This window comes from Austrofundulus limnaeus, unplaced genomic scaffold (genome assembly GCF_001266775.1).
Source record: "Austrofundulus limnaeus strain Quisiro unplaced genomic scaffold, Austrofundulus_limnaeus-1.0 Scaffold59, whole genome shotgun sequence".
Lineage (NCBI taxonomy): Eukaryota > Metazoa > Chordata > Actinopteri > Cyprinodontiformes > Rivulidae > Austrofundulus > Austrofundulus limnaeus.
In genome coordinates this window covers 2,087,493-2,093,318 of record NW_013952461.1, presented here as the reverse complement: position 1 = coordinate 2,093,318, position 5,826 = coordinate 2,087,493, and the positions used below count along the sequence as shown (strand labels likewise).

General features: G+C 39.8%; 1 protein-coding gene across 1 annotated transcript in view; it reads left to right on the top strand.

The window, feature by feature from the left end:
* The window catches only part of igsf21a (immunoglobin superfamily, member 21a), a gene marked incomplete at its 3' end in the record, with an annotated part of 179,707 nt that overhangs the window by 33,334 nt on the left and 140,547 nt on the right, over nucleotides 1-5,826 (top strand).

Sequence of the window (5,826 nt, the reverse complement as noted above, 5' to 3'; positions counted from 1 at the left end):
AACTAAAGGTGACATAGATACTTTATTATGGTATAGTATTTAAATGTATGCCTGAGAAACACATAATATTGCTCCTTTAAAATCATGTTGAAATTAAAACTACTCCTGTTTTTGGGGGGATGGCAATCTTTTTTTTCCGTATACCATCACAATTTAAAGTTAACATTGCTCAGAAAGATCTTTTTTCGATACACGCATCTTGAAGCAACTTTCAAGACACGAAAAATGTCAAGTTTTCCAGAAATGCCAGAAAGGCCGTGCATTCCACTGTTCTCACTTTTTTGCAGCATGTGTGACATGCTGATGTCGAGGCTCCTCATTACAGTGAATACGTGGAGAGGGGCTGTCATGGCTGACACAGGTATGAAGTGTGCACACACGAGCAGAAATTGTGCTTGTGTTGGCACCCTGTCTTCGCCGAGACCGCAACCCCATCCGAATTGCCGCTGAGTGGTGTTGTGAGGCATATGACCAGCGTGCTGACCCTTAGGAATTATCACATCTTCTCGAAGGCCTGTCTGTCACAGTGGGATGCGTCGGTGTCTGGAGATTATGAGCCGTGTCAATGCAGGAAACAGAGCCTGCGAAATGATACAGTCTGATTGATTGGCTGATGTTTACGTGTGGTCCCACATCGCTAACTCCCAAAGTGTTCCAGCCTATTAACTTTAGTTAAGAGTGATTTCCTTGGAGACACGGCAAAAACGCTATTTTTTTGGCAAGTGAGCAGGCATGTCAAATGACTCAATTAATCAGTTTTAGAGCCAAATTGACAGTGTTTAAAGAGTGCTGTTTTATCATAACTTTCCTGCTGTTTCTCATTACATTTACTCTCACACCTTGAAATGCAGCTTGAATCGTAAATATAGAGAGGTTTCCGTGCACCAAGGGCCAATGTGGCTCCGCAAGCAGTAATTGAGAATTACAGAGTGCTCACTGCATGTTCTGTGCCATCCAAAAACAGGTTATCATAATAGACCTCTGGATATGTGTTGAAAAAGCCATTGGTTTTTCAATGAATCCTGACTGGGTGCATAATTGTTTCCAGCTGACTGATCTGCAAACATGAGATCTGCATATGCTATTTTGGATGGTGGCTGTTAGTGAGCGGAGCTGCAATGATCTGTTATCCCTTCATTACATCCATTTGTTCATTTAATGTAAACTTTGTTCACACCAGGGCAGACCTGATATTCCAAATGTAGCGGAAAAAAAAGGAATTGTAGCACTTTTAACTGCCCCAAATGGCTGCTCTATGAACCCACATATATATTGAGGACCAGACACTACTTGCTCAGCATATACAATATCGCTTTGCTATTTTATGATTCCAAAATGCTCTCCATCAGTACACTGGGTAGAATACCAAAAWGTTGAACAAGAATCATCTTTTGCTGCAGTTATTTGCTGTATGAGTAATTTGTCAGCATGCAACTCTAATACACTGTAGACTTTTGGTCTAAAATGATGATTACTCCATATGAGTCATGAGCAGCATCAGACAGCGTAATCCATCACTGAGTTCAAGCAACCTCACTCTTTCTCTTGTTCCTGCAGRTCTTGATGAATCAGTGGCACCTATTTTTGAGGATCTCCTAACTTACAGCCTTTTATAGTAAACTCCTACGACAAAGGTCTATTTATTCCATGTCCTTTGGCTGGAGATGGTAGTCTTAATGCCAGAACAGCAGCATTAATCGGTGCAGAAGCTGCACTGAAAATAAGTAAACAACTAAATCAAGATATATTGTTCATGAAAGCAAATGCATTTTACTTTCCCCATCAACGTTAATGCCATAGTCAGGGGCGGAGCCAGGGGTGGCCATGGCCACCACAGACAAATCTTTGGCCACCCCATTGGCCACCCTGCTGTACACACCCCTTCCACAGTGAAACAAATTTTAGGGGTGTAATAATCCTCCTGAACAGTTGGTGGCAGTGTTTAACAGTTTGAAACATCACCAATCTCAAAGAAGTGACAAAGAAGTGATTGTTTTTGTTACATATAGAACATATGCCTGTGTAATCTGACTAAGGTGACAATTTTTTATTATTTATTTATTTTTTGTCGCCATAACACAGTGTCATTTTATGTTCTGAAGGCTGCATGATGCTCTGTCCACTTTGGTTAGGAGTAGACCTATCACTAAAGCAGAAAAAGAGAAATGCCCCTTTAAATGCACAGTTGATGATTTACAATATTGCACCTGTTCATTGGGTAAAATTATTAATATTAGTTTTAAACATGCAGTTGAAGGTCATCATTATTTGGCACAATGACATGTTACAATTAAAAATAAACCAATAAACAATATAAAAGTTAAAAGCGCCCCTAATGTCATTAGATATGATAAATTGTGTCACATTAGTTAACCTCATCTCAGCTGTAGCAGTGAATTTAAAAACAGGATGATGGAACTAGTTTAATGAATAATCTGTCTCTGAAATAATTATTGAATCAAGTGTTTATTTATGTAGGTAAAAGTATGTTAAACAACCTGGTAAAATACATCAAAATGCTGGAAAGGGCATCTATTTTGTTCAAAAWTTTCTGGGGGAGGATCCCCCAACAATGTTTCCTCCACTTTTTAAAATGGTTCTGATGCCCATGTTTATAAGGTAGTCACTGCCTGTATAAGGACATAAGGAGATGACAAAAACACAAAGACCTGCAGACAACTTTTAAGTAAAAAATAATGTAATTTTCCTGGCCACCCATGTGTGAGTAGTGGTCCCCGTCTGGCCACCCCTGAGAAAAATGTCTGGCTCCACCACTGGACATAGTTCATAGGTTATGCAATATATGTACTTGTTTTATGAGCTTCTTGTGTAATATTCATTCCTATTTAACAATGTCCGCATACAATCGGTTTCGCTGAGTTTCTTTTGACTCTCAAATTGCAGTGTAGTTTGCTTGCTTTGTTTGCATTACTCACTTCAGCTGAGATGTTTCTCATTGTGCTGAGAAAGTTTGCCTTTGTTACTGTGATAACTGTATTTATCTCACCATCAGCTGCTGCTGCCACTGTGCGAAATGTCAACAGTTCAGTTGGTGCAAAGACAAAACCCGAACATGTTTTTTTTGGCAGACTGCAAAGATTTCAGCCAAAGCAAAATTACTGGACAAAACTAAAATATAGTGTGGCATTGAAATTCTACTGAGAGAAATTGAAGTCATGTAAAAAAGATCATTCCGATTGGTTGCTAACATTTGTAAGCTGGAAAAACTACAGTTATTCTGCAATGTTTGAAAGCGGGAATGGTTGTGTGAAAATAATACGACAGACGATCATGTTTTTTTAATTGTTTGTCAGCTTGCCTAAAATAAATGTTCCAGTAGTCATGCTTCTGTAAAAGTGATTGATTTTAATATCAATACAAGTTTTAGAATGATGTGCCATTAGAGCAGCATTGCTCATTGCAATGCCCAACAAAGCTTTGCCAAAATAGTCAACTAAAACATGTTTGTGTTGTGCAATAGTTTCATAGATATAATTGCAAATGTGAGCTGCAATGGCATCAGTGGCGGATCTAGGATTTTTCTGAATAAGGGGCCATCAAAGGGCCACAATATTCTTAGAGGGGCCAAGTATTTATTTCACATCTTTGTACACAAATCTCTGATTTTGAGAAGATGTATACATTTAACTAGTCACCCATGTTCAAACATTTGTAATGTAATTAAAAAAATCTTGCATGTATATTCTCCTTACAAGTTTTACATGTATTTTTACTGTACAAAGATCAAAAACACTCAAACACACAGCATCTGACTCATTAATACCTCTAGTGTTTGAACATGGAACTGCGCCCACCATCGTTACTCTTGGGCAAAGGACAGATGAGTGACAGGATAGAGGTACTTCTGGGGGCCAATCAGATTTCAGCTGGGGCCGATGCCCCTGTGGCCCCACCCCTAGACCCGCCCCTGAATGGCATGGGCCAAAAAAAATCTACTCTATAAAATCAAATCTACCTTTCAATGTTTCTCTCCTCTTTTGAGGGTTTCACCCAGGCAAAAATATCTACCCATGACAACAGCTTTGTGACTAATTACTTGAATGATGTAATTATGGCCTCTCAGGCTCTTTTGGTCCTGAAGGACTCACCAGAATGCTCTCTTCAGTGGATAACAGAGATGGAAACACCGCCTCTGCATCAAGTATAGGGATGTGAAGTAGCCTCTTGCATCTATTCATCATGCCCACTACTCAGAGGCTGTTTCCTGCTCATTAGGACTTCAGTTATGCTCTAATGAGGAAGCAAGAGGGGTGTGAGCCATGGGGTGGAGACATGCAGCGGTCATTTTATTTTTTTCTTTTGAAGGTGACCAGGTATCTAATGGTAGTGTACTACTCTCTGCACGTGACCTTTCTCCTTTGAGTTCTTAAACTGTTCATCACTTTGTCTTTTTAATTGATTGTTTTTTATGTCTTTGACTCTGTCTGGGATTACCTTTTTTTATTATTCTGTTTTCCATCTTCTATTTGTCATTCACTCACCGGTGCTCTTTTTAGCTCCTGTGTATCCTTCACCGGAGAGGATGCRCACGTTGGAGCTCTTCCTGTCATGAATAACGCGCATCGACTGCAGAGGTCAAACGGAATGGGTTTTGCGAGATAATGACTGGAGTGATGGTAGTGGGTGCCACCAGATTGTGGCGTCTGAGCTTGTCATAAAACGACAGGGGAGGAGGACGCCGGTTGCTCACTGTGTCCTTTAACCATTATGAATGTCAGAAAAAGCAAAGTCAATACGAACCAGTTTTCAAATAACGCCTCTCTGGCTCTCTGCGCGTCTTTATCCAACACTAACAATCTCTGGATCTTTTTTTTTGTCATCCCAACAGGAAAAAAGGGTATCCATACGTTGCACATTCAGTCACGTTTACAAGCTAAATCTGTAACTGAGTGACAACCGCATCTGCCAGCTCTGTCATCATGTGCTGAGAGCTAATATTTATTACACTGAGCTTTCTGTTATTGAATGACTTTGATGCCTCTCTCCAGCTTTACAAAGTCAGTGTGGGTACTTCTTTGTGTCGCACCTCACCGTGGCTTCCGGAGATTTACAGCTCCTGTGAGCATTTCCCTTCTTTACCTCTGACCGCCACATTTAAATCCCAAGGGAACATCTCAAGTTAACAGAATTGGGGGCATCACTCTGCTGTCTTCCTCCACTTTGCTGCTCTAAACACTGAATTTCAGCTCAAATTACATCCCGTTAAAAGTCAATGAGCCGTTTCCACATAACAGCCACCAGAATTGACAGCTCACAAAATAATCTATTAAAGCCCATGAGTCACTGTGAAGTGTATGCACCCAGAGAGAAATATCAAAATTGATAATTGGAACACAGGATGTTACGTGTCATTTAAAAACAAGTGCAATCATTTAGTAACAGTATGAATAAAATTGCAAAATATGACAAAAAAAGAGAAGAATTTAATAAAAACAATGAAATGGAACTGTAAGAAAAATACATGTTCAATACGACTTAAGTCAAGATGAAAACACAATTGTTAAATAAAATGAGTTGTGGTAGGGATAAAATCATACAACACCAGAACTCTGAAAACCGAGTGAGGTTTAATTGTCACCGGGCTGACAAGGAAAACCACACTGGCCAAAAGCCAGGAAGTACATCTTTTTATACATGATTCTTCAATGCCTGAGTTCGCCCCCTACTGACCTACGGCTGAATCACAGGCATTCATCCAAAAATCTCAACCTAATGTTATAATTAGGGATGCACCGATACCGATACTAGTCTCGGGTATCGGTCCGATACCATGTGTGTTAACTCGTACTCGTACTTGTAAAAGTG